General features: G+C 47.8%; 1 protein-coding gene across 4 annotated transcripts in view; it reads right to left on the bottom strand.

Annotated features, from left to right (window-relative positions):
• Positions 1–26,846, bottom strand: part of ZFHX3 (zinc finger homeobox 3) — a 197,247-nt gene that overhangs the window by 155,446 nt on the left and 14,955 nt on the right. The window contains exon 1 of one of the 4 annotated variants that reach the window (XM_062586922.1): positions 3,930–3,947. The exons of the other annotated variants lie outside the window; for them this stretch is intronic. The gene's annotated coding sequence lies outside the window, so the exon portion shown is untranslated. Of the gene's footprint in view, positions 1–3,929; positions 3,948–26,846 lie in introns of those variants that run through there. 4 annotated transcript variants of the gene reach the window in all.

The raw sequence follows: 26,846 nt of genomic DNA, 5'->3' as shown, positions 1-26,846 counted from the left end.
TGATTCACAAAGCCTTAGCATTGCCTGAAAAGTCTATGTGATAGCTGTAAACTCCTCTGAGGAGCCAGGATGCAAGGGAATTGCTTGGATGTAATCAGTAGTTCGGCAGTGTACAGCAGTAACTGTATTTCTTAACCCTTTTGTTTTCTTTTCAAGCTACACACTGAGACACTGAGGAATTGACCAAGTGGAATTCTAAGATCTCATAGTAGCCTCTTCAGGCAGGGAAATCTTGTGGATAACTGTGCCCATCATAAAAGGGCAAGACAAACTTTCTGGTAGCAAACTGAGTCAGAGGACAACCTTTGGGGCAGTCCTGAGCCTAAGATCAGCGGATGTTTCGTGGACTGTCAAGTCACTGGTACTAAAATCCAAGATGACAGTAACTGATTGACACCATAAATTGACACCTGTAATTGTCAGAACAACCAGTCACAACCACAGTTTACTATATATCAAATGCTGCAGGCATTGGGAATCTTGCAGAAATGAGACAAGGTGCAAATCACAAACTGGCACATGTACACTGCATGCAACACCTGGAACAGAAGCCAGATTTGAAGGAGATCAAGGAGTTTCATACAGATGGAAGCTGTTGAACCACCTCAGGAAGATGTCAGGGACAATGCACCAGAGAAGACACTAGGACAAACATCTGATGACCTTGCATACTGGAGACTGTTGACTGTAAATGCAATGAAATTTTACAAAGTAGTGAAAAGTGAAAACAAAGCTAAAAAGAGCAGCAAGAAAAATACAGGCAGAGCAAGAACACCACTGCCTGCTTTGCAGAGGAACTTCACACTGTCCTAGTCATTTGCTTACGTACTTCTTTGTAACAAGGGGAAGAACACGGAGAAATTCTTCAGGTAAAAACATTTTTTTGGTCCTGAACACTTGCTGCCTTCAAGCCACCTCCAGCAGCATGTATCTGGGAGATCAGTCTAGAGAAGCACTTCTGTTTTAGTAGGATTTGTGTTATTTCAAATGTTTCAATTGTAATTATCTCATTTTGGTTTTCATTATTAATCATATTTATTTACCTTTTGTTTAAGGTCCTGTCCATACTAGAGTATTAGAGAAAAGATGAATCTCATTTTCACTTTTAAGCTATGATACTGCCTGAACAGCAGATGATATTCATGTTTTAACCGCTCTTCACTGAAATTTGAAGAGTTGATACAGCACCAAGTCTGTCAAAAGCTCCCAAGATCAGCACACACAACTTACATTACCTAAGTTGTCCAGTATTGTTTCTAATTACTTTGGATGCCGTTTTCCTTTGTCATTCTATTACAATAGCCACTTTTTAACCAAACTTTATATGAAGATTTAAGGATGAAAGTGCATTAACACTGGGAACTGTTAAAACCATCTGCCTTTAGCCAGCTGACTTCTCCAGCCTCAGCACGATGCATCCGAGAGAGCGTAAGCGTGGTCCCAGAGCTCAAGAGGAGTGCAGAAACGGAAAGGCCTGCGTCCCTGTCATTTCTAGTTCACCACCTCCCCATAGCAAATCAAAGGAACCCAAAGTACAAAGTAGCCTCACCTAGACAAGCTGATAAAAGATGGCAGTTCCTTTGTTAACCTTATCCACAGAGAGCAGAAGAAACCGAACTTTTCCTCTGTAATCACTAAGCCATTCTCTCTTTTCCAAACACCCCAGAAACTGGCAGATAAATCAGTAGAGCATTCTGTCCCCTTCCTTCTTCACACGCCAGCTTTTAATTCTGTGTTTGCCTCTATGACCTCTGCAAATCAGGAAGAGGACTGCAGGACTGTGCCACGTTTGAGCACTTTACCCAAGTTACTCCAGTGAAGTGGAAATCGAGCCTGCCGCTTGAGAAGGGGCTACCAACCAGTCATATTACAACGCCTGCTGTGTAACGGGCATTTTCCAGAAGTGCAGAGTGCAAGTTCTTACACAAAGCTGTCTGATACGCAGGATTAGCAAAACACTGAAAGGAAGCGGTGCTCTGCTCCCTTGCACCAGGCCAGCACCCTCCTTCCAGTCTCGGCAGCACCCCGGGAGCACATAATGCAACCTCACCAGCAGCTGGCTGGCTGCAAGCCAGCCAGCAATCTAATGCAAATTTATGAACATTATACAATTTTAGCTTTTCAGGGCTGTATTTAGCCTAAGTGTGTGATTCCAAAAGGTCCACAACAGTTGGATAGTAAGTAAACCCCTATGCATAGAGTATTCAATTACTTTCTCTAAAAATATCAACTGAATATGAGGCTTTCCAAACTAAAAAAATAGAACGGGTCAAAGATTACCCCACTTTTCTTTAGGGAGATTGAATCAAAACAAAAAGAGCACTAGCACTACTCAGAGACATAAGCAGAGCTACCTACAATCCTGTAACCACACAGCAGGGTTATTCATCAGATTCCCAGCTAACCAAAGTGACTCATGCTTTCCTCAAAACCAGCAACGTACCTAAGCCTTGAAACATGCCTGCCACAAAATTAAGGAATGCGTGTGGCTCCTTTAGTTCTAGAGATAGACCTTCTGCTTTTCAAAAGTTAAAGAAACACAAAAAATCCATCCCAAAAGCAGCAGCATTCAGTATCAAGAAGACAACTCAAGATAATCCCAGAATTAAACCAGAAAACAAACTCCTTTCACATTCCCTGGATTCACAGTTAAGTCTGCTGTGAAACACCTTCTCTTATCTTGAAGCTGGACAGCGAATGGGAGGAAAGATATCTCTCTCAATCGGGCGACTATTAAAAATGGAATATTTGGTGTTTAAAAATGCAGGTATTAAGGAGAATATGTGGACCCCAGTCTCCAAATTATTCTCCCAAGTAACAGGGAAACTTCTCAGATCCCTATGGTTGAAACTGAATTGTAATACTGGATTTGCTACTGGCTGAACAAAGAAACACCTGGTCCCTATTGTAGCTTGCTGAAAGAGAACAGGTACTTTGGAGAGACTGGACAATTTATACCAAAATATAGAAGGAACTATACCTGAACTATCCAGCCAGAGGCACTCCTTCAACCCAAGAGTTCCCGAAGGCTTTGTTTTTCTGGAGACTCTAGAAATTCAGCAATGCTGGAAAGTGGGCACAAACAAAACCTGAAAACTTGCAGGACACCTTAAAAAAAAAACAAAAAAAAAACAACAAAAAAAAACCTATCTATCTATATATCCTTGCTAGCATATGTCACAGAGTAACACCAGTAACACCAGCAGTATACTGAGCAGCTCTGCTTTTGCTAGAGTAGGAACTAAGTCAGTCAATTTCAACTGGTGCCTTAGCAAAGCATTTGAAGAAATGATTCTTCTTTTAGAAACTGAATCCACGTCCACCTGAAATGTGACAGAATCCTATCAAAGCACTTTCACCCCCACATGATCCTGTTTGCATACCCTCAGCTGAGTTGAGCTCCCCAAACACTATGAAACCCATATGAAATACTTGTAGGGACACATCCCTTGAGAACAACCACTGCAAGCCTGAGGGAGGCAATGGTAAAAACACTGCTATTTCCCAGCCTACACCTTAGGTGGGAAGGAAGAGTACAGGGGGTACACCACCGCTGCTCACCTAAAATAGAGTAAACATTATTTACCTGTACTCATTTCTGGTTACTCAGCTGCTCCCTAGTGCTTGAATTCATGACGTAGGGAGTAGCCCTTCTCCTGTGCAGATCTTCCTTTTCCAGAGGGCATGCACTTGCTGATTGAGTCACCACTGCTCTCAGGAAGTATTTCTTTCCAATAAAGACTAGGCCAGGCCCTACACAGATCAAAACTCTTTTTGGTGTGGCTGTGGTTGTCAGATGGGGCCCTCTCTAAGGGCAGTCTAAGGTGCCTGTCAGTGCTTTTGCACCCATTGCTCTCCAGCACATGCACCGAGCCCCAGCTTTCCAGGATAGGGTTGACTGCAAGCCAGAACAAATCCACACTACTCACCACAAGCCACCACTCTCCAGATCCTCCTGTCCCAACCCTTGGGCATTGAAGAGCTGCAGAGACGCCCACTCTCAGGAAAGCATTTGTCGGCATTTGCCCAGACCGCTGGAAGCTCTGCCGCACTGCATGGCGCTCATCTGAGGCTGGTTTCAGAGGTTACAAGTTCTGGCAGAAGAGAGGGGGAAGGTCTTGCTCAGATGCCTCCTCACCACCTCCACCTACGTGCTCTAAGGGAAAGGCACTGCTGGGAGTCTCCAGCACATGCAGAAAACACTTTACGCAGGGAAGATCTGACACTGATGCAGTCGCGCTCTTTTTGGCATTTGCACTAGAGACCTCTCTCCAGCGCTGGCTATTACCTCTCTCTTCTGTCCATAGCCTCTGTTCCAGTATGGTTCCACACCAGGAATTTCAACAAAAGAAGCAATCTAGCATTAACTCTGCTGCTAAAACCCCTCCCTCAGTTCATTCTGGTGGCGGGCTGTATTCCTTCCTTCCTCTGCTGTCCTAATAAAATTATCAGCTCTTTGGGCATGGGGGGGAGGTGTTGACAAATCTTGTTCTATATTTAGCAACTGCCTTCCACGATTGCAGCTATAGCTACTTTCACAATGAAGAGTACAGAATTTTCAAAATAACATCAACATAATTTTTTCTCCTAAGAATATATATTGACAGCACAGAGTGGTAAGCTTTTAGTACTGTCAACCATTAAGAGCTGAGCTCGGTCTCTTCACAAAAATACTGTAAGAAGATTTGTTCCCAAAGTTTTGGCCTGCTTCTTCCCCTACCCCTCACTCCTAGGTGGAAATATTCACCCCAGCTTTAATGATACCTACCCCTCTTCAGATTTTGTTTTAATGTTTTATGATTAGAGCTAGTAATTACAGCTGTCATCACCTTGCTGAGAAAGTAGAGCAAGACAATTAAGCTAAGACTTTCAAGAGTTTGCAGATGCATCTTGAGGTATATGTAAATGTTTTTCCTGTTCAAGAATATGGCACGTATAAAAGAAAAATGTAGTTAAGATCTAGAAAATAACTGAATACCTCAATTTTAATTTAAGATGTGGAGGCTGAAAAAGAGGCAAAGGCCACTATACTAACAAGAAACAGGTATGGTAACAAGAGCTAGTATAACTAAGAATGAAACAAAACTTGAAAGCTTAATGTGTGAATAGAGAAAATAGCAATCTGATCACAGTTAAGAATAACCAACCATCTTAGCCAGGTTCAACAAGAAATATTTCTAACCATCTATCAGTTGGTGAATTACTGTGCTGCCGTGTGGCTACAGACCAGTAAACAGAGTACCCGCATATTAAAAAGGGCTGGGTGAGAAAAGAAGTGCAATACAGACTACTGCAGCCTTATTAGCTTGATCTCAGTAGAAAACAAAACCATAAGTATTCTGAAGAGAAGAATAATTAAAGAGACAGCAATAAATGATAACCAGGCTAAAACGTAACACCGGATTATCAAAGATCCATTGTGCAGACTAACTCAGTACCTTTCTTTACTAAAATAACTGCCCCTTCCTTACTAAAATAATGGTCCCCAAAACAAGAAAAATGCAATTATCCCACCTTATCTCCACTGAAGTGACCAATATAGCACCACAGGGAGAAGTTCTGGTGGGGAAGATGGGGACTAGCCAAGATCCAAGGAAGGGAGAGCTAGATCAAGAGATGGTGACACTAGAAATTTTTAAAGGAAATACTGGCCTAGATAAAGACTATTTGGAACATTCTTGGGGGTCCCCTTGCTAGGTCACTTCACTGACACTGCAGCTAGAAATCAGTAGGCAGAGACAACTGGTATTGCTAATGAAATTAAATTGGGAATCATCACCAATACAGTGGAATACCAGAATATTACACAAAAAATTACGATTTGAGGACTGGAATAATAGAAAAGGAACTATAGCCAAGTATATAAAAGGAAAAAAAAACCCAGAATTTCTGCAATAAATTCAGGATTTATCAACAACTTACAAAGGAGAAGACAGACTGATGTACTGGGTCAAGACAGCAGAACCAAAGTGATGCAGCTGCGAAAACAGCAAAATATGGCCCTAATATGTTAATCAGAGTGTTTTTAAAGATAAGGAAGTAATAAAGCACATAGTAGTAGTAGCACTGCAAGATCTCAGCTGGAATTGCATGTACAATTGTAACCACATTACAGAAAAAATTATTTACACTTGAACAGATGCAGAAAACAGCTAGCAGAACAACCACAGGAATGGATGTTCTCTTGGGTAACTAAAGTACGACACAGCACAAAAGCAAATGGTTTTGAACAAGCCACACACATTTTGGCTAGAAACTGGTGTGTGCACGTGTGTGTGTGTGTGTGTACACACTTGTGTATGTGTGTGAGAATATGCACACCAAAGCAGCAAGATTTGGGAACTTATCCAATAGAAGCAGCAGCGCTACAAACCATGTCAGAGTTAGGAAGTTGTTATATCAATATTTAGAAAGAAACGTCTGCACCAGCAGAAGGGAGGCAGTTTTAATGACCCAGCATTAATGTTTCTAATAGGTAACTTAGGCAACCCTAAATATACATAGGATCTGTCCTGGCTGATTTACATTTCCACTCTAGATACCCTTTACTAGACATTGACATAGCAGCTTTCAGCTTTAGATACTTTTTCTCAAGAAAATTACTAGGTTGCTCTGGACAGGGCCAGGCACCGTTTAAAAAGTGTTACTATAAAAATGTTCAAGAAAATACACAACGAAGAGATTGCATACCACTGGAATCAGCTGCATGTATGAGACCTGTTATACTACAGCGCCTAAAGCAATCATGTTGTCCTGTATATTTAACAAGTAAATATTTCTCTGTTTTCTCTAAGTTGAGCTTCTGGGAGACATCAGCCCAACTGTCTTCATGCAAGCCTCAGGCCACACTAACACAAGTGCAATAATAGTTTATTGGTTTATAAGTTAACTTTCCTACTTTTCCCTGTTTATTTCTTTTGCAGGAAGATAAGTCAACAGGACAAAGTGATTCTGCCTTTTATTATGCAATTGTTTGCCAGTTAATATTTGTGTTCCAATGAGGCAAGGACCACACAACTAATGTCTCTGCAGCCCTCCTCTCTGCTAGGAACTGGTGCAAAAGGGCTGTGGAGGTACGTACAAACAGGTCACAAAGCAACTACTACACCCTCAAAGCTCTGTGTCCATGCCCCTCCAGATCATGGCTATCTCTTTTCCAACCTGGCCTTCACCTATACAAATAGCTTATGACTGGTATCTGTCACATATATTCTTCTACATCTACAGAACAGTACTTATGTACACACACAGACTTCATAAATTTAGCTCTGCTTCTCCTTGCTCCAACTTCTCCTTCTATAACAGGAGAATAACAGTAGCAATCTCCTCTAGCAGCAAGCAGAACTAAAAGGCTTTATCTGTTACATCTCTGTAAAAGTACTTTGGTAATTAGGAGTAGCAACTGCTGGACAAGATTAGCTGAATAAGACTAGAACAAAACACAGCAAGTAATAGGGGCCCCTACAAAAGCATACACCCAGATGTTACATCTGCCACCCCAGCCATCAGGCATCCCAAAGCACCCTCCTGCTACTTTACCTTCCACTGATGTTAAAAAGACACCAGATGCTCCTATTCCTTGTCCCCTCTGCTCTCCCCTCCACCACAGGCCACTGCTGCTCATCCTTACATTGTCACCAAATCCGTCTTTGTGGTGTTCCACATCAGACATCTCCCTAGAGTTCCCCACACTGGCTTTCTGGCTACTTCACTTCCAGACCCTGGTTAAAGCTGTCAGCTAGAGCAAAAACTTTAGAGGACTAGTTTTTGCTGCTTGCTCTTGCTCAGGACTACAGATTGGAACACTGGTCTCAGGATGAGAGTTTGGGTGAGAAGGGAAGAGGTGAAACAGGCACAGCATGTCCATCGTTTACTGGCAAAAGTGACACATTCAGAAAACACAGGAGGTCAATATCTGACTGGCAGCCAATAAAGCTACATTAATTCACCTGTGCTGGAACCACATACAGCCTGCACAGTCATAGAAAAAAAAATCAGATACAGTACTGACATAGGACAACCCCAAAAAACTTATCTACTCAATATCTCCAGTCCGAGCATCCATCTTTAGATGACGTTTACAGAAACTGCAATGCATACATGTTGTGCCCCAGAGTCAAAGCAGACTGTCCACCAACCACCTCTTTGGAGCAAACTGGTGAACTGACAAGCCAGCAGACCACCATCATCTTGGCACGTGTTACTTCATGAGCATTGTGAATACCTTCCTCTATTTTATGGACAGATACCCCCATGCTGGTAGATATCTCTTGTGCAACTGGTGTGGAACATTCCTGAAGGTACATGGAGCTCCTGGAGCTCCTCTCCACACCCTGCAGAGCCAAGGCAGTTGCATACAAAGGCTAAGAGAACTGGGAACCACAAAACAATAGATATACTTAAGATATGACTTGCAATGACCTTTATATTACTTCTATAAAATTAAAATAGTAGCTCCAACTATCCTGCTTGTGCATCACATCTTTCTTTGCTTCCTTTTATATTTTGAATGCAGGTTTTCCTGAGCCTTTTGGGAGGGGTAGAAAGTAAGTGAAATGCTAAGGGAATAATGCACCAAAGACCAACATCACAGCTAACCAGAAGAGATTTTTCTTTGGAATGTTTAAATTGTTTCCCAGACAACATAGTAAAACAGCAAAAACAACAATTAGAAAACTACAGGAGAGTTTTATTGCTCAACTATATTAAAGGCTAAGAAAACCATCCATTTATGTTTCCTGAATCCTCTAAATAGCACTACTGCAAGATTGCAACATACTAGGATCAGATACTCCAAAGCAAAATACATGATCAGGTAACAAAACCAGGATACTGGCTCCTATAGTCTCCTTCCCCTTTCTAGTCATCTTGTATCAGTATTATAGTCCTGTTCTCATCCTATCCTTTTTCCTTCATGGGTTATTCTCTAGGGAATGTGCTCTTCAGAAAAACGTCATGGTGTTTTTTTCTCAAAAGTAGCTAGCAATAAAGAATTTTAAGAGTCTCTTAAAAAGGTATGCATGGATGCAAAATGGGGCATCAGAGCTCACCTGTACATGTCCCAGGAAAACAGAAAAGCAGAAGAAATCCATCTGTTTGGCCCAAAGGTCTCAGGTACTTTGAGCTTTCAGCATGTGGGATGGAAGAACTAGGGCACCCACATTCTCTCTTCTTCAGCAAATACACGATTGAAAAGGAAATGTATTTGCACAAAGTTAATCCCATGTGAGACTAGCTCGCTAGGTTCCCATCGTATCACAGAAAGTTGGCCTACACCTACCAGTCAAGTGGAGCAAGACGGACATACAGCGGGGCACAAAATGATTCTCCCCTCTTTCCGGTGAGCAGGCATATTTGGAAAAGCAGCAGTTTCATTCATTCCCTTATACCTGCATATCTGAAGCCAATGGAAGGAGCAGGTGTTAAGGAGAACCCAGTTGTGGTTTAGTAGGAGCTGTACCTCTGGGAATGGATTCGATGTCAAGTGTCAGCAAGTAAATTGCTATTGGCTTCTCAATAAGCAGCAGTAGTGAGCTAAGTGTTTCCCTGTGTTGTGCAGGCTCTCTCCGACTCAATACAGCAGTATTGACAGCACAATCACAGGGTAATCCAGGCTCCGCTAATATCTCAGCACTTCCTCATTGAAAATACACTTTCCACTTGGACATCAGCCCATTAGCGTAGGCTAGCATCTCCCCCAGCCCGTGAGGACGCAGAGCTGCACAGCCCCCAGCTGCTCCTTGAAGCACAGCTGAGAGGATCACAGAAAAGGGGGTCTACTTCCGATGAGAAATCACCAATGGAAAAAGGATGAAAGGTAATCAAAAAGTCGTTACAACTAAAATCTCTGTAGATTCTGAAAAAAATGGTGTTTCCTTTCTAGACAACAGAAGTTCATTCAGGGAATTGACTCTCCTCTTGCCCCTTACCCTCCGTCTGTCATCTTTCCTTGCTATCTTATCTCTAAACTTAGGCCGTGGATTCCTCCAGGCAGAAGCCTCCCCTTTCATTCGCTTGCAAACCAGAGACCTGCACTTGCACGGCAGAAACAGCTACATCCAAGGTCTATGTGACAGGGTACAAGTGCTTCAGCAGATCATCAGCACTCTCCTGCTGGCAGGGATGCGATCGGAGAGGCCCTGTGCTGGATCTCCACTGGATCTCCCCAGCACCTGGGACTCCCTTGCCTGGAGGGAGCCCTGGAGCTCTGCAACCACTGCCCTCGCCGCTGTGCGTGGCTCATTTTACCTGTCATCTGTCATGTGTGGGTGTGCATGCAAGCGTGTTCTTGTACACAGCTCTGTTGTGCAAGCTGATTGTAGTGACTGGATAAAGGGCTCTCATTGAAAATTAAGTTGTTGGCTTGTTTTGGATTATGTAATAACAACTAAGGAGTCCCAAATAGATTGCAGGATTTCATTCGTTGCCCAATACAGCATTGTCATCCATAAACCTCAAAACACAACAGTAAGCAGAAAAGCATGCCTATTTTACAAGTTGTAATATAAATACAAGTTATTTATTACAAGTTCAACAACACTGAAAAAGTAAGGCTTGAAGCATCACAAGATTTTAATCAATGTAGCATTTCACCTACCACATCTAGGGACAAGTTTGTATCTTCCACCGCACAGAACTCCTAGACTGAAATACCAGGTTGGTTGCAGGACAGAAGTGTTCAGCAGAAGCACCACAGAATATAAAGCTTCCCTAAAACAGCAGCTCTAAAACTATAAGCCACACAAGGCACTGGAGGCTCTGTGGGAAGCTTTAGGACATTCTGGCCTAAGAAGTCACTGTCACGTGCAGGAGAAGTCTTGATGCTTCCACTGGCAGACAGAAACCTTCATGGCCACTTGAAACCCACCAGCACTAAGAGGAGTCACACCAGTTACTTTGATGAAGAACAGCAAAGAGAAGAAAAGCAGATGGAAGGCAACAGACCAAGGAAGATTTAAAAAATGAGCTTTATACTTCAAGATACTCAATAGATCCTAGCCTTTAATGGTTTCAGCTTCTTGCTTAATTTATTACACATCTACTAGTTTGGCAGTGCAGACCACCATGAGTTATATAACAAAAAAAGTAAAGTTTGCCCATTTGCAAGTGTCTAATACTGCCAATAATACGAAGACAAGATTAGAAAGCGAAGAGCAATAAAACGCCTACAGGAGGATCCTCAGTTCAGACCGTGTAGTTGATAAAACCTGCTCTAGTGGCACATGAAAGTGGCAGTGGAAGAGCTCAAGTCAGCAGTGCCCTCAGGATTCACCCACACCTCCGTGCTCTAAATTTAGATGAAGGCACATTGCTGCACGTGCGCCACATTCAAGCAGAAAGTCAGTGCCTCACAGACAATACCTCCTCCCCCAGAAAAATGGGCTGCAGAACAGGCGGGTGCGTTTTGGTGCACTTTAATCTGCTTCAGTAACAACAGCAAAAAAATGGGAGGGCAGAGCCTTCGGCAAGAGCTAGTTCACAGGAACGCACCCAGCACACCTCCGCCGCTTCAGAGAACTTCTCCCAAGGACCGCAGCACCATGCTTTCTCTGCCTTTGTTCCACAACCACGTTCATCTCAGCGTGCCTTCCCATTCTGCACGCACACTCTGAGATGTGCTTGCACAACACCACACCTTTAACCAAAATAGTTAACTTCTGTCATTTCTTGGCACCTGGGAGTAGCATCCTCCATCTCACTAAGATGATAAGAGCTTTAAAGTAACAGAATAGTGGACTAACACTGAAGCCCAAAGGGCTGCCGACGTCACCGTGTCACGCCGCCCAGCCTGCGGCCAATGCAGCACCATGCTGACCTAGGGCATGCCGTGTGCTTTAGGAGTCCCACCATGGCGTTCAGAGAACCCCTTCCATTCGCAGCCACTCTCACGTTACATCTGCCAGGATTATGGAGGCAAGGTCAAGGAATCTTCTGTGGCAGATAGGGACGGTTCTTCTGTTTGGAGTTAGATGAGGGACAGATACCTGGTTAGGAAAAGGTTAACGCTGTTTCAGCCTGCAATCTGATAAATGGCTCTGCAGAAAGCAGGTTCTCTCACTTTGAGATATGATGTCACTAACCTTTATTGATCCACAATCAGAGAACTTTGCTTATCTCTCTCCTGTGATATGCTGCCCTCCTGTACTCAACTAGTGTTTAATACACTGCTGGGCATCTCACACTCTTTATAGCTCAACGCCACACCTCTGCTAGGCCACCAGGGATAATATTTTACAGGCTGCACCAGTACAGTTAACTTCAGGGATAAGACATGGGCATGAACAAATGCTCCCCCACTGCATCCTGTACTGCCAGTCTTCATTACAAAGAAATATTGCATACCTATATTTGAATACATCATGAAAAGAAGGAGCGAGGAACACAGAAATGGTCCAATGTCTTACAGCCACTGTATGGTGGCAGGTCTTCAGTCTGAACCCAAGGCGAACACTGGGTACTCTGAAGTTATTGTTTCCATGGAAGTGTTTATCTTAAAACTTTCACTATTTCACAAAAAAATGACAGTTTACTTCTAGCCTCAACTTCCTTTTTAATATTCAAGATGAAACAAAGTTAGGAGACTAATACTTGGAGAACTAACTGTTTATTCCCATGTGGCAGCAAAGCGTGCATCATAAGACTACATGCATCAAGCCCAGTTTTTTGTTTAAATATAGCAGTGATCCTGGAAAAATGACTGAACAGTCAGGTAGCAAAATCTGTAAATTAAAAATCAGATCAGTCACCTGTGAAGAACAGAGAGAAGCTTCAGAGAGTCTTAATATTGACAGGTAATTCCATATGTCATTTTTCTGCAAGAGAGTGCACACACACAAAAAATTCTATGAACTACATATGCGCATTTCTGGGTTTTTAATTAGTAGTAACCTCACAGAGGAAAAAAACAAAAACAAAAAACAAAACCATGCAAGAGTATATGGATAGATCAGTGAAAACCTCTGCAAAATATGCAGTTGAAGTCAGGATGGCAAATGAAGTCTTAGGGACATGACAAAGCACTAGATATAAGCCAGCATTACATAAACCAACCTTGCGCCCTGTCGGAGAACACTGTACCTGGGTCTGGGCAACTTATTTCAGGGAAGTGGGGCTGAAGAGGGCTCTGAAACCAGCAGCAAAGTACCAGAAGTGCGGGAAGGCCCTTACACAGAGGAGTTCAGAAACACTGAGATTACAAGAAATGAAGGAAAACATAAGGCAGAGGAAAAGAGAAGAATACAAGAGCATGCAAGAAAAACAAATGTAAAAAGTAGTAAATTAGGTGCTCCTATCTTACGCTACAAAAATCAAAGGGGCATTTGATTACATTGAACGGCAACATTCAGTTACTTTATGGAACTCGCTGCCACGAGCCACCACTGAAGCTAAGAGATTACATAGACTCATAAACACCTGGGTTAAACGTGCAGTAAAGCCACACTCAAGACTTGGTTTGAAGAAGGTTATGTGAACCTTTCTGTTCATTGGATAATTGAGCTTGTTAAGTTTTGGAGAAAAGAGAGATAAATTTTCCAAGATATACACGATTGCTGTAAAATCAGCTATGATCTATTTCACTCACTGCCCACCAAGCCAAAAATACACAATCTTATACCATTAAGAGAAAAGTTTCAGATTAAGATTTAAGATTTTGCTCTGCTAGCAAAGAGTGAAGCAGCTCTGGAACTAGCTACCTAGTGCAAGATTTCAAGGACAGTCTACCACGGGCTAAGCAAAAATCCCTCTTTTGGTACAAGAGTTCCCTTCAAGACCTATACTTATACAACTCTATAAATACACTGCTAAGTGGAGAGGTCTGAAAAGAAGAAAATTGGGAAGAAACATCCAGTTTGCACAGGTTAAATTACTACAAATTACTGTTCTGATCCAGTCTAGTAATTCTTACAGTCTGAGACATGCACTGAACTTTTTTTTTTTTTTAATTAAAGCTCTTTTGAACCACATGCTTCTTAAAATAGTAAATTACTCTCTTACCCAGCTTGTGGAAAATAAATTAGAAATGCTGTCCAAATTACCAAGCTGAGCATAAAGCATAAAAATCCCAAACTTAGATTTCCTGCAAGTCAAGAGACATTTGAATTAGAGGTTTTGGGTTGTAACCCGTTAATACTCTTGCTCAGGGTAGTTAAGTTGGCATATGCAGAGAACTAAGTATTTTGGGATTCAGAGAAGGGAAAATGCAGGGGCTGGGTGCTGAATCATGCTCTGTTCCTCTAACAGATGAGGAGAAATCACCACAGACTGATTGGAAAAATGCTTCAACTGATCCCGATCCTAAAAGCAAGCCTAGATGAACACAGAGATGCTGCTAATGGATGGTTTTCACCTGGTGCCATTCCTTTGGCCACCTGCCATGTAATATTTATGATAGAAGTCATACCGGATGATTCCTCTGCCCAGTTGGGAGGTGTAGAAAGCAGTTACCCAGCCTTTATAAACAGATACACATGGAAAAATGGGCTGAAGTTGTGCCAGTCTACAGGAGCGAAAGATAATCTGCCATCCACAACTTTCCCCACAAACAGCCACGAACCAAGGACTAGCCCAGCAGACTGGACCGTCAGGGCTCCCACGCACTGGCAACGCAGTGGGGTCGGGGTCCTGGCCTTGCTCAGGGACGCCCTGCCCCTGCAGAGCGGCACAAGCCAAGGACTGATTGCTGCCAGCATCGGGACGAGGAAGGGGAAGAGTAGGACCACGACCGAACTGCTGCAGTATTGCTGCATCCTCCCTGGGCACGAGCACCCACGGAACAGAGCACATTGCCCACATCTCTGGGAGTGGGGACTACCACCCACCAAGGTTGTCCCATCACCTGAAAACAAGAGTGCCATCAGCACTGGGAGCTCGTGCACCCTGCGGCTATCTGCACTGACCAGGACAAAACCAGGGTCAGCAATATCTTGCTTTTAGAAAACCTTTTTGCTATTTCAGGCCAGCCACTACTGAGGTAACTGAACATTAATGAGCTGCTGAAGCATAGTTTGTATCTTCAATTAAAGACAAAGCAAAAAAAGCAACCTAAAAACTTATACTGAAACAGCAGAAAAACCTTGCTCCAGTCTGCCCTTGCACAGGGTATCATCGCCATCATTGGGAGCAAATAGGATTCAAATATCTCAAATAACACAGAGAGAGTCAATCTGCTTCAGTGTCCTCCCTTCTCGAGGATCTGGTCAACACTGAAGATTTTCTTCAGCTTTCCAATGGCTGCCACTTCAGTTTTATGCAGCACAGCAGCATACTCGGTAACTTATGTGTCTCTCCTCACTATGGCGGCAACCTCGCGTTTAAAAGGCTGGTACTCTACCTTCGCCATTGCTTGTGGTACTGTAAGCTGAGCTACCGGAAATTTAAAGAAAGCATTCAGACAGCTCTACCACTTAGAGGTTTCCCCCACAGAAAAGCATTTGGTGTAAATATATCCTACTGCAGCTCAGCATCTCCACTCCATTATGGATAGATCATGAGACTCAGCAAATCCCTGCCAAAACAGCAGTACTTGGAATAGTTACAATTTTTAATGCACATCCTACGCGATAGCTTCACAACATCAGGGAAAATTCAGTCCAATGCAGCTAGCATAGAGGTGGCCAGATAAATAACTTCATTTCTGAAAGATACGTCTTTTAGACATAAGCACATCCCAGAGTAGTCTGAAACAGTCATCCTGTAACAGTCTCAGCCACTAATTTCTACCAAGATATTTCTGGAAGCTGAATCTGCACCAAAATAGACATTACAATATGCACAGCAAAGGAGAAGTCACCGTCCAAAGCACTTTGCACAAACTTATGAAAAAAGTTGTAATACTATGGATATTTATTGCATTTGTTTAAGAATTTTCTAACAGTGAGCACCTTCAATCTACTGGATTTAATGAAAGGAGAAAAAAATAGCACCACAGAATTACTCTACCACCAACTTATCACTAGGTCCCAGCCCTCCGTTCCAAGTGCTAGGTCACTCTAAGTAAATTCAGCTTCATGCCCTCCAAGCTCAGCAACCCTGCTGCTCTTGCAGTCACACGCTTGCATTCAGACATATTTATAGAAAGCCTCTGATGTGACCACATTGCTCTGCATATAGGGATCATTTGGCAGAAGCTAGGGCTCTGCCCCAAAAGGCAGAGTACTGAAGGGAGAGCTTTTCCTCTTCTGTATTTAAAAGGTGCTGCTGGAGGTAGAAACACATGAAAGTCTGTGTAGGACAAGGGAAGGAATTATCCCTCCCATTGATTTTCGCTCTGGGGTATTAGAAAGAACACAGCATTTATCTGGAGATTTCTTCCTAAAGCTAACTACGGACTTTCAAACGTAAATGAGACTTGAAAGGGGCTTATCGGCCGAACGATCTGCTGAAACCATCATCACGGAAAGTGGGAGCCCCAGCAGGGAGCTCTATGATCCCATTGTTCCTCTGGACATCTGAAAGCTGCCATTATTGTCACCAGCTTCAAACGCGCAGGCAAGGGGCGCAGGCAGGAGAAAACAGAGCAGGGCAAACACTGCGACGACAGAGAGGCCTTCCCACATCCCCTTTCTCCAGAAACTACTGCTTTGGATATCTTTGCTTCTTCCGGAGAGACCTATAATGTCCCCTTTTGCAAAGCTGAGACTTCCTCACGTGACCATGGCAGCATCATGATTTTACAGTATAAGCCATCCAAATTCTATGCCATGAAAGGAAATTAAAGGGGTCAGGGAGGAAGAGAATGTTCTAATTCCGATACCGCCGGGGAGAGAATCCCAAATATGGAAATAAGTAGCCTGGAGATGTGGTCTCACTACATTTCTAAATCATCGCTTCTCTCAAGCAGTCAAGGCTATGCCCTAGGAATAAATAGTGAAAGCAAGCCTGATCGAGGGAAACCCATCTACAGGATTCCCAAACACATAACAAATTCACTACCACCCCAAAAGTCGTTCATCCTAATAAAGCTCACACCTGGCGTAACCCAAGCCGGTCACCCCCTCCGCCTTACGCACTTCCTTGCTGCCAAGCCAAAACCATCTCCCTCGGTAAAAAGCTTCGCAGCCTCGTCTCCTCTCGCTGTCTTTCCCAGGTAGCTGGAAGGTTGTAATTGGTGAGGCAGGAGATTAGAAATATTGGCAGGCTCTAAGTAAGACTTTAATTTACTGGCAGATCAATAGCGCTAGGGTTATATTGGCAAAGTGTCTACAACTCTATTGACTCATGCAATTCCTCTTATCAATTTATCAGAAATCTGGAAGCCAGAAGATATTGTTTGAAGAAAAAAGGCAGCAGGAGTTTGAACACTTAGCATAGGCTGTCCAATCAGGCTCTCAGCACTAAGCATTTTACAGCAGATGTATCTGCTGCAAAGGAGGCTAATATATGATATGATTAAGAGCTAACTTGCTCCCTCACACGCCACACTGCCTTTTCAAGTTCCTCCTCTTACCTTAGACCTTTGCACCGAGAGAACCACTAGGACAGGCACAATCCAGCCAGCACAACCCGAACACCAAAAGCCTTTACCTTGTACCCTAAGATCCCAAATTCAGACCCTCCTGCCTGGGTCATAAATGAGCTGAACTCAGTTTCTTATAAAAGCATAGTTTTACGAAGGTTTAAAGACCACCACAGTGTTGGGAACCTGCTCCCACGGATTTTAGCAAATCAGTATTTCCACTCTCTATTTCCACCCTTACTCACACAGAAAATAGAAATCAGAGAAAAAAGCGTGAGGTTCATCTCCCCAACCTTATTTCCCACTCTCAGAGCTCAAAACACACCAATCATTCTATTTTTCCTGTTACAACCAGACAAACTTTGCAGGTGTAGAGCAAACTTGCTGCTGTTCAACAGGAAAAGGGCAGATTTGTTTTCTTGGGAAAAAGGGAAGGACTAGGGAAAACAACAACCTGTTTTCACCATCTGTTCCACATCCCTACATCTCCCTTCCCCCAAATCTGTTTGTTACTTTGCATTTTGTTGAGACAGGGAGTAAACATTATTTAAGTGTTTCCAGGAAAAAAAAAACAAAAAACATAACTCTGTAATGATGACAGTACTGCAAATAAAAGTGTCCTGCGCTGGCAAAGCCAACATCACAGAGAAGAGACGAACGGTCCGTTCCCCGTCTGCAGAAGCTGCTTCCCCCAAATCAGCAATGCGAAGAAACGCTGCACTGAAAATTTCACTCTTCCCTTTGGGTATCCAGAAATGCTCTAAGCCACAGAGCATGCATCTTGCCGGAACAGACGCCAAGGATTTTGCAGGATGACTTGATGAAGCAACTCCAGGGACTTTGAGTTCAATCTCCCAGTTGTATCTCAACTCGTTCCCTGTCACTGCAGTTACTCCATTAAAAGATACCTAGTACCTTTTGGGAGAGGGCATCAGTGACTTTGTAACAGCCTAAATTTTTTTTTTTTTTTAAAAAGACCTTTTGGCACTTTTCATTTTTCAGCCCTTCTTGATGAGATAACCCCCCAGCCTGGGCAAGCCCATCTCTGCAGAGAGCTGCCGGCGGGCGCTGGGCTGCAGGGCCAATAAAGCAAGTTCTTGGGTCACCGTTGAAAACGAAGTGAAATTAAACTTTCAGATTCTTCATCAACAGGTGAAGATTGAAACGGGTGGAAATACGCCCCATCCCCTTCTCCAAGCTAAAGTACTGAAGCAGACAAAATGAACACACAGGAAGAGACCTCCTCTGGCTCCTTGTTCTCCAGGCCTCACCCTATAAATAAGGGTCACAAAACTCATTTCTTTATAGCTGTGCAGACCAGAGGGCAGGGTCTCGAGGCCTTCAGAAGAAACAGAGCAGTATCTTGCTCCTAGCAGGTTACAAACCTACTACTTAGCATCAGAATGGAGAAGGAACAGTAAGTGAAACCCTGGGGGCCTCCTTAATCTCCATTCAGAGCCATGCTGGGAGTCTGTACCAGAGGTAACCTGACCCAGGAGGAGAGAAGTTGAACCATTTATGTTTGTTTAGCGCTCCCGTAAACAAACGAAAGCTGAGGTGCTACTCGGAGCCGTCGGGTCCCGCAGAGCGGCAGCGGGCGGCTCGGCCGGGGGCGCCCCAGGCCGCCAAGGACGCGTCGCCGTCGCCGTCCCCGTCCGGAGCCCCCCAGGCTCCGCAGCCGCCGCGGTGCCCAGGAGCCCTGAGGAGGGCCGCGGCCGGGGCCTACAGCCACAGGCGGGAGGAGGCCGCCGAGCGCCCCGCTCGCCCGGCCGGCGGCCAGCGCGGCTCCCGCTCCGACCAGGCCGCGCTCGCCCGGCCGGCGGCCAGCGCGGCTCCCGCTCCCGCTCCCCCTCCGACCAGGCCGCGCTAGCCCGGCCGGCGGCCAGCGCGGCTCCCGCTCCGACCAGGCTGCACTCGCCCGGCCGGCGGCCAGCACGGCTCCCGCTCCCGCTCCGACCAGGCCGCGCTCGCCCGGCCGGCGGCCAGCACGGCTCCGGCTCCCGCTCCCCCTCCGACCAGGCCGCGCTCGCCCGGCTGGCGGCCAGCGCGGCTCCCGCTCCGACCAGGCCGCACTCGCCCGGCCGGCGGCCAGCGCGGCTCCGGCTCCCGCTCCGACCAGGCCGCGCTCGCCCGGCCGGCGGCCAGCGCGGCTCCCGCTCCCGCTCCGACCAGGCCACGCTCGCCCGGCCGGCGGCCAGCACGGCTCCCGCTCCCGCTCCGACCAGGCCGCGCTCGCCCGGCCGGCGGCCAGCGCGGCTCCGGCTCCCGCTCCGACCAGGCCGCGCTCGCCCGGCCGGCGGCCAGCGTGGCTCCCGCTCCCGCTCCGGCCAGGCCGCGCTCGCCCGGCCGGCGGCCGGCGCGGCTCCCGCTCCCGCTCCGGCCAGGCCGCGCTCGCCCGGCCGGCGGCCAGCGCGGCTCCGGCTCCCGCTCCGGCCAGGCCGCGCTCGCCCGGCCGGCGGCCAGCACGGCTCCCGCTCCCACTCCGGCCAGGCCGCGCTCGCCCGGCCGGCGGCCAGCGCGGCTCCCGCTCCCGCTCCGACCAGGCCGCGCTCGCCCGGCCGGCGGCCAGCGCGGCTCCCGCTCCCGCTCCGACCAGGCCGCGCTCGCCCGGCCGGCGGCCAGCGCGGCTCCCGCTCCCGCTCCGACCAGGCCGCGCTCGCCTGGCCGGCGGCCAGCGCGGCTCCCGCTCCGGCCAGGCCGCGCTCGCCCGGCCGGCGGCCAGCGTGGCTCCCGCTCCCGCTCCGGCCAGGCCGCGCTCGCCCGGCCGGCGGCCAGCGCGGCTCCGGCTCCCGCTCCGACCAGGCCGCGCTCGCCCGGCCGGCGGCCAGCGCGGCTCCGGCTCCCGCTCCGACCAGGCCGCGCTCGCCCGGCCGGCGGCCAGCGCGGCTCCCGCTCCCGCTCCGACCAGGCCGCGCTCGCCCGGCCGGCGGCCAGCGCGGCTCCCGCTCCCGCTCCGACCAGGCCGCGCTCGCCCGGCCGGCGGCCAGCGCGGCTCCCGCTCCGGCCAGGCCGCGCTCGCCCGGCCGGCGGCCAGCGTGGCTCCCGCTCCCGCTCCGGCCAGGCCGCGCTCGCCCGGCCGGCGGCCAGCGCGGCTCCGGCTCCCGCTCCGACCAGGCCGCGCTCGCCCGGCCGGCGGCCAGCGCGGCTCCGGCTCCCGCTCCGACCAGGCCGCGCTCGCCCGGCCGGCGGCCAGCGCGGCTCCGGCTCCCGCTCCGGCCAGGCCGCGCTCGCCCGGCCGGCGGCCAGCGCGGCTCCCGCTCCCGCTCCGACCAGGCCGCGCTCGCCCGGCCGGCGGCCAGCACGGCTCCCGCTCCAACCAGGCCGCGCTCGCCCGGCCGGCGGCCAGCACGGCTCCCGCTCCCCCTCCGACCAGGCCGCGCTCGCCCGGCCGGCGGCCAGCACGGCTCCCGCTCCCGCTCCCGCTCCCACCAGGCCGCGCTCGCCCGGCCGGCGGCCAGCGCGGCTCCCGCTCCCGCTCCGGCCAGGCCGCGCTCGCCCGGCCGGCGGCCAGCGCGGCTCCCGCTCCCGCTCCGGCCAGGCCGCGCTCGCCCGGCCGGCGCGGGGGCCGGCCTCGTCGCCCTGGAAACACGAGCCCCTCCGCAGGCAGGCCCCGTGCGGATCCCAAGCGCGGAGGGGGAGGGAGGCTTCTCCTGCAATCTCCCACGGTTTCCATGGAGCCCGGCCGTCAAGGCCTTCCCCAGGGGCAGGATGCTCCAGCCTTTGCCGCCGCCGCCTCCCAGGAGCGGCCAGCCGAGCAGGGACCTGGGCTGCCCGCTCAGCCCTCGCCAACCGCCTCCACCGCTTGGCCGAGGCGGCCCTCCACCTGCACCGCTGCGGAGCGCCGCAGGACCTGCGCAAAGCCCTCCACGGCCCTTGTGGAGGAACGCACGAGACGACGAAGGAAGCACGAGCTTTCCCAGCTTTTCCTGGAACATATCCTCACCAAGAAAGTTTTCAGAGTCCACGTGAGGTTTGCAGTGCCCTACAGAACGAGCTCCAAATCCCCTCTCCCCGCACAAACCACACTCTCCAACGAGCCCAAGCCCAACCAACAGCAGCGAAGATCCTGCAGCACACTGGTCACAGATGCAAGGCTGAACAAGTCTTAGCAAGAGACCAGCTCAGCTGTGAATAAATAAAAAAAAATTCAACTGGACTGGAGGTTGTCCCAACTGCTCTTCTCTTTTTAAATGCAGATTTGAACTTTTCACCCAGGGTCGGGCAGCTGGAGCTCAGCCAGTCCCAGCAGGGACCAGGCGCCACAACCATCCTGCTTCCAGTCTCCTTCCAGATCCTCGCAGCAGCACATGAACCATACCACCCCAGCCACAAGGGTACAGGGCTGGAACAGAGCACCCGAACACTGCCCATACTGTCCCCCTAGCAAACACCAACTCTTCTACCCACAGCTTTCCTGGAGAACATATGGATGCCAAGAGGAAACTTGAATTTCAAGAGCAACAGTGACTTGGCCAGATTCCCCTAGTTTTAACTTAGGTCCTGAGCAGAAGTCAAAAAATAATGAAAACCTCAGAAAGAATCCTATCCTGAAGCAGGAACTGGATCCTCCACTGCAGGCTTCACACAGGCTCTTTCACAGCTGTAGTTAAACAAGACCACTCTAAGCCAGAGCACAATTCAGTGCTTGCAGTGAACATTTTTAAAGATGGCCATCCCCCAGACTGCTGATGTTCAAAGCTGCTGCTCAGGGAAACACATTATCTACTTCTCCAGGGAGAAGTTTGAAATGTTCAGTTGCTCATTAAGGTAAACAGGTACATAGGTCTTTTCTCCACTCGAAAAGTATTTCAAAAAGGAAAGAAGAGCAATTTGGTTATAGTAACAGATTCTAAATTCTGTCCTCTTGGGTGACGTTGGGCAAGTCACCTAACCACGGTGCCTGGGCACATGCAACTCGGTGAAACCACACCACGGCTGCGGCCCTGACAGAGCAAGGGTGAGAACATCGACCCATGGGTTTGCTACCCCCGTCATCCCCACTACCATACCATATCATTACCTAACCGTGCTCAGGGGATGCTCAGGTGAAAACACCTGCAAAGTCAGCAGTGCCTCTGTGTGAACGTCTCCACCTCTGCTGCAAGAGCAGTCCAATGCCCCAGGTGCTACCAGTGTCCAAGCTAAGGCATCAGCCTCCCTCTCTATTCCATCTCCAAAATGAGAAAAACAATGCAATTAAGATGCATTCATCATTAACACCAAGAAGGGCTCGGGTACCAAAGAAACATATCATCTTTTAAAGATCAGGAAGGCCATACAAATTCTGCTAGTGACAAAGCCCCTTGGAGCATGCAGCACACATCCGACACCCTGTGCACCGTGCCAGCCCACTCCGGCTCACTTGGCACGATGCAGCCACGTACCTGCACAAAGTCACTGCTGGTTGTGCTTGAGGGATGGGTTCACAAGCTCTGCTACTACTGGACATCAGATGCAGGACCCCAACGGCTCCTGGTTGGGATCACAGTCTAGGTTTCACACTTAGGGGCAAGTGATGTGGCCAGTGTGGCTCGCTGGTAAACTCGTCATGCACGAGGACGCTGCCCAGCGCACGGTTTCCATGTGAGCAGTTCCAACCTTCTGCATAGAACGTGCCAACAAATGTTACCAGCCCTTCTTGCATCACATGCCAGAGTCTGTCTGCACCAGGTAGTTTAAGGAAGTCTTGAATAATGATTAAGTCAACAAAAAAGAAAGATACAAAGAAACACTCCAAGAACGAAGGCAAGCTAAGGGGGAGTGAGTATAAGGGACATCCGTATTTTCTGAAAGTAAACAGATCTACCATTTGTTATGAATGCTCAAGATGACAGAATTTCTCTCTGAACTTTTAAGGGAAAACATTTCTATAGGCTGATACGTTTTGAATGGTTTTTGGGAAGTGCTCAAACAACTTATATACAAGATCTGAAAACAACTTAGCCAGAAGCAACAGGTTTTAGTTACTAAAGGATGCATTCTCCACCTTTATACAAGCCTCTGAAATCAAGAGGAATAGCCTCTGAAATAGCCAGTACATGCCCCGCAGCCCAAAAGACCACCTGAGGACGTTGACCATCCACACCATGCAACACAAGGTTGCAGTCAGGACTAACCAGCCTCTCACTTTGGTAGAATGAGGAAGATTAAGGCCTCCCATCAAAAAGATGCTTTTTTAATTTTTATTTATTTATTTTTATTTATTCTAGATCATTTCACCAATCCAGTGTTCAGCGCAGACTTTACTGCCAAAGAAACTACAGCATGAAACTTCTCCCGCTACCAAGTGCCACAGCTGGCTGCTGCACTCGGGGAGAGCACTCCATCCAGTCGACGGTGGAGCTTCTCTCGCCCTCCTCCCTGTACCACTCTTCTCCCCACAGCTCCATGCTGAACCGCTTCTCCAAACGGGCTCAGACAAGGAGCAACAAGGGAAGGGAAAGGAAACAGTTTTCTGTCAGGAGGTGCACCAGTGGGTGCCACGACTGGCACTCAGGAGGGAAAGACATGTGGCTGAGAGTGGTGGGAAGCAGCAGCAGAGAGGTCGGCTTGGGGAGCTGTAGCTTTCCGGCAGCAGTGAAACACAACTCTGCTTATACAACTCAAGAATAAAGGGGAGCTGTTCCAAGCTATTTTCCAGGTGGGAATCCTCTTTTGTGCCCTCATCCCAGCTAGTCTGAGACAGGTAGCTGAGAACTGCTCGCAAGACAGAAGAAAGCTGCCAATGCACTATAAAACCCAGCTGCTTAACCACCCCCTCCAAAAACCTGCCTGTCTGTGGAAGCCCAATCCTGGATCTTGCAATTAGAGCTATTTGCATTCTTGTGTTAATCCTTCTGTAGGAGGAACGTATTCTGCACAGAAAAGTCTAGAAACAAGAAGGCAAGAGAGGGGTAGGGAGAAGGCATCTGTCTGTCAAAACCTCCACAAGCACTGCTATGAAAAGAAACAGGAACTTGCCACAGTGGATGAGCTCTAAAAACCCATGATGAGTGGGGTAAGGCAGCTTGTACACCAGGAATAATTGCCTCTCCTGAAATTTTAATCATCGAGGCTGCTACAAGAAACTGACTTTTCTCCCCTTGGGTTAATCAAAACCATGTTATCCAGTATGGCAGCAGGACAGGTCTGCAATTCCACCTCTTCTCATCTTGTAGGATGTGAAATGAGAAAGTAAAAGGTAAAGTAAAAACAATAAAAGGGGGAAACATCTTCTAGGCCTAAAATCCAAACAGCAACAAACACCACTGAGCATGAGAAGAGTTTCGTCAACTCAGAAGGACGTTACAGCAGGGAATGAAAGTAAAATACTACACCAAAACCCCTTCACTGACCTAGCTGCACGTGCTGGTGAAAATATAGAACAATTGATGCTTTAGGAACAGGTAAAAGCCTCTTAACCAGCTAGCTACCTATTCCGTTGGCTTTCACATCAGGATACAGAGCTCCACATCTAACTTGGTACATTCCCCTCTTACTACTAGATCCAAATCAGCAGACTTTCTTCCATTCCACCTTAAATTCACTCCTTCACAATCACATAAGAAAATACCAGTGCTCGAACTATTTGAAAGCTGGGTGGGGGTGAGGAGGCAACCTAGGGACAAATGCTTACCAATTTCCACTTCAGCTTCTCAGGCCTTAGTTTCAGATTGTAACCTGCTTCCTTCCCATCAGCCACACATTTCCCAAATCTGACATTCCGTTTAAGGTCCAAAGCACTTGCAATCTAAACAGTGCTCAGAAAAGATATGGAAGTAAGTAAATAAAACCAGGCCACCTAAGATACAAACTTTTAAAATACCCGTCACAAGGGCAGAGAGAATCACTGCTTCTCTTTAGGAGAGCCTCCCTGCCCCAAATTCCTGTCAGCACTGCCTTTAGCCACGAGGGTCCATCCCAGGCCTCAAACCTCCCCGAGCTGCTTGTGTGCAGCCTCCTTCGCAGACGGACCGAGCGCGCTGCAGAGCCTTCCTCCCACGCAGGGCAGGGAGTGGGAGCTCTAGCAGAGATTAGAGGCTGCAGCAGGCTGGGTCTCCTCCGCTCTGCCCCTGCAGCTGTGAAGCCACAGCCCTACCTTTCAAGAGTAAAAACAAAGGCCACAAAAAAAAAGAAAAAAAAAAAAGAAGAAGAAGAAGAAAAAGCTGTTCTGACTCAGTAACTGTGAAAAAGACTTTGCCTGAGGGCAGAAAGGAGGAAGGGAGAAACAAGCAAGGAAAAGTAGTGCAAGACATGCTAGCAAAGAGCTCCCAAGTCTCCTAAAATTGCTCAGGAATCACGCTCTTTCCATTCTTCCATGTTTGTTGGGTAAAACAGCACCAGCACTCTTCCTGCCCCATTATGTACTACGTCCAGGGTTGCAGACTCCTGCGCTCCACCTTTGGCCCAAGAGCAAAACAAGCATCTCTTAGCTTACTTGTGACTCGCACAGTTCCAGCAAAAGTGGACACTGGACTGACTATGTCCAGTTCTTATGAGAAGTAAGACAGAAATAAAAATTAAAATGAATAAAATCCTCGAGTCCAGCTTAGTGCACAAACAGACTGCTCCCAGGAGAAGAGGAAATGCCTGCGCCTTCCCCTCCTCAAAAGTAAAAATCAAATTCAAAGCTGATGTCAAAGGCCAACAATTCCCACTCCATCCTTGTCACGCGCAGGTCACCAGACAGGCCTTCGGAGCCTCCTGCCTGGTGAGGACCATCCATCTGATAGCATCTAATGCTCTCAGTCATGACTGAAGAAGCAAGCGTTCTGCATGGCCAGAACAGAAACAAGCTGGTTTGGGTCTCCTTGTCGGTAAACTGGCAACTACCTGAGTCAGGTAACAAGGTTCTCACGTGGATGCTGTAAGTATCCCATCACCCTGCCTCGACGATTCTTTAGAAAATGCACAGAATACACAGCTTTCTTGCGAGCTATAAGACAGTCCCCAGGGGCTTAATGCAACCGGGCCTCGAAGAGGCCCCAAGGTGGCAGCGGGTCCGAGGTGGGGCCATGCCGTGCTGAACCATGCTGCACGCTCCCGCCGCACCGCTCACGCTGCAGAGAGCGCGACAGGCGAGCTGGCAACCTGACAGGCAGCAGCACTGCCATGGCTGGGCGAGTGGGTGGGACGGGTCAGACAACCAAAGTGGGCAGAATAAAGACCTTTTGCTAAAGCTCCAGGAAGCAAGGAGAAAAAAAAACGCTAATTAACTCAGCAGCAAGTTGTTAGTATTTGCATATAAATGCAGCCACAAATCATTACAAACAAGCTAGGACAAGCCAGGCCTATTAGCATATACAAATCCAGCCTGGACAGCCACTCTAGGTGGGTCATTGAGCGGAGCTGTTCACTTCGAGGCAGGCTGCCAACTTCCTCCTGGGGGAGGGCAGGAGGAAAGGGGTCCTTA

The sequence above is a fragment of the Rhea pennata genome, chromosome 13 (genome assembly GCF_028389875.1).
Source record: "Rhea pennata isolate bPtePen1 chromosome 13, bPtePen1.pri, whole genome shotgun sequence".
Classification (NCBI taxonomy): domain Eukaryota; kingdom Metazoa; phylum Chordata; class Aves; order Rheiformes; family Rheidae; genus Rhea; species Rhea pennata.
This window is presented reverse-complemented; position numbering and strand designations above follow the sequence as displayed.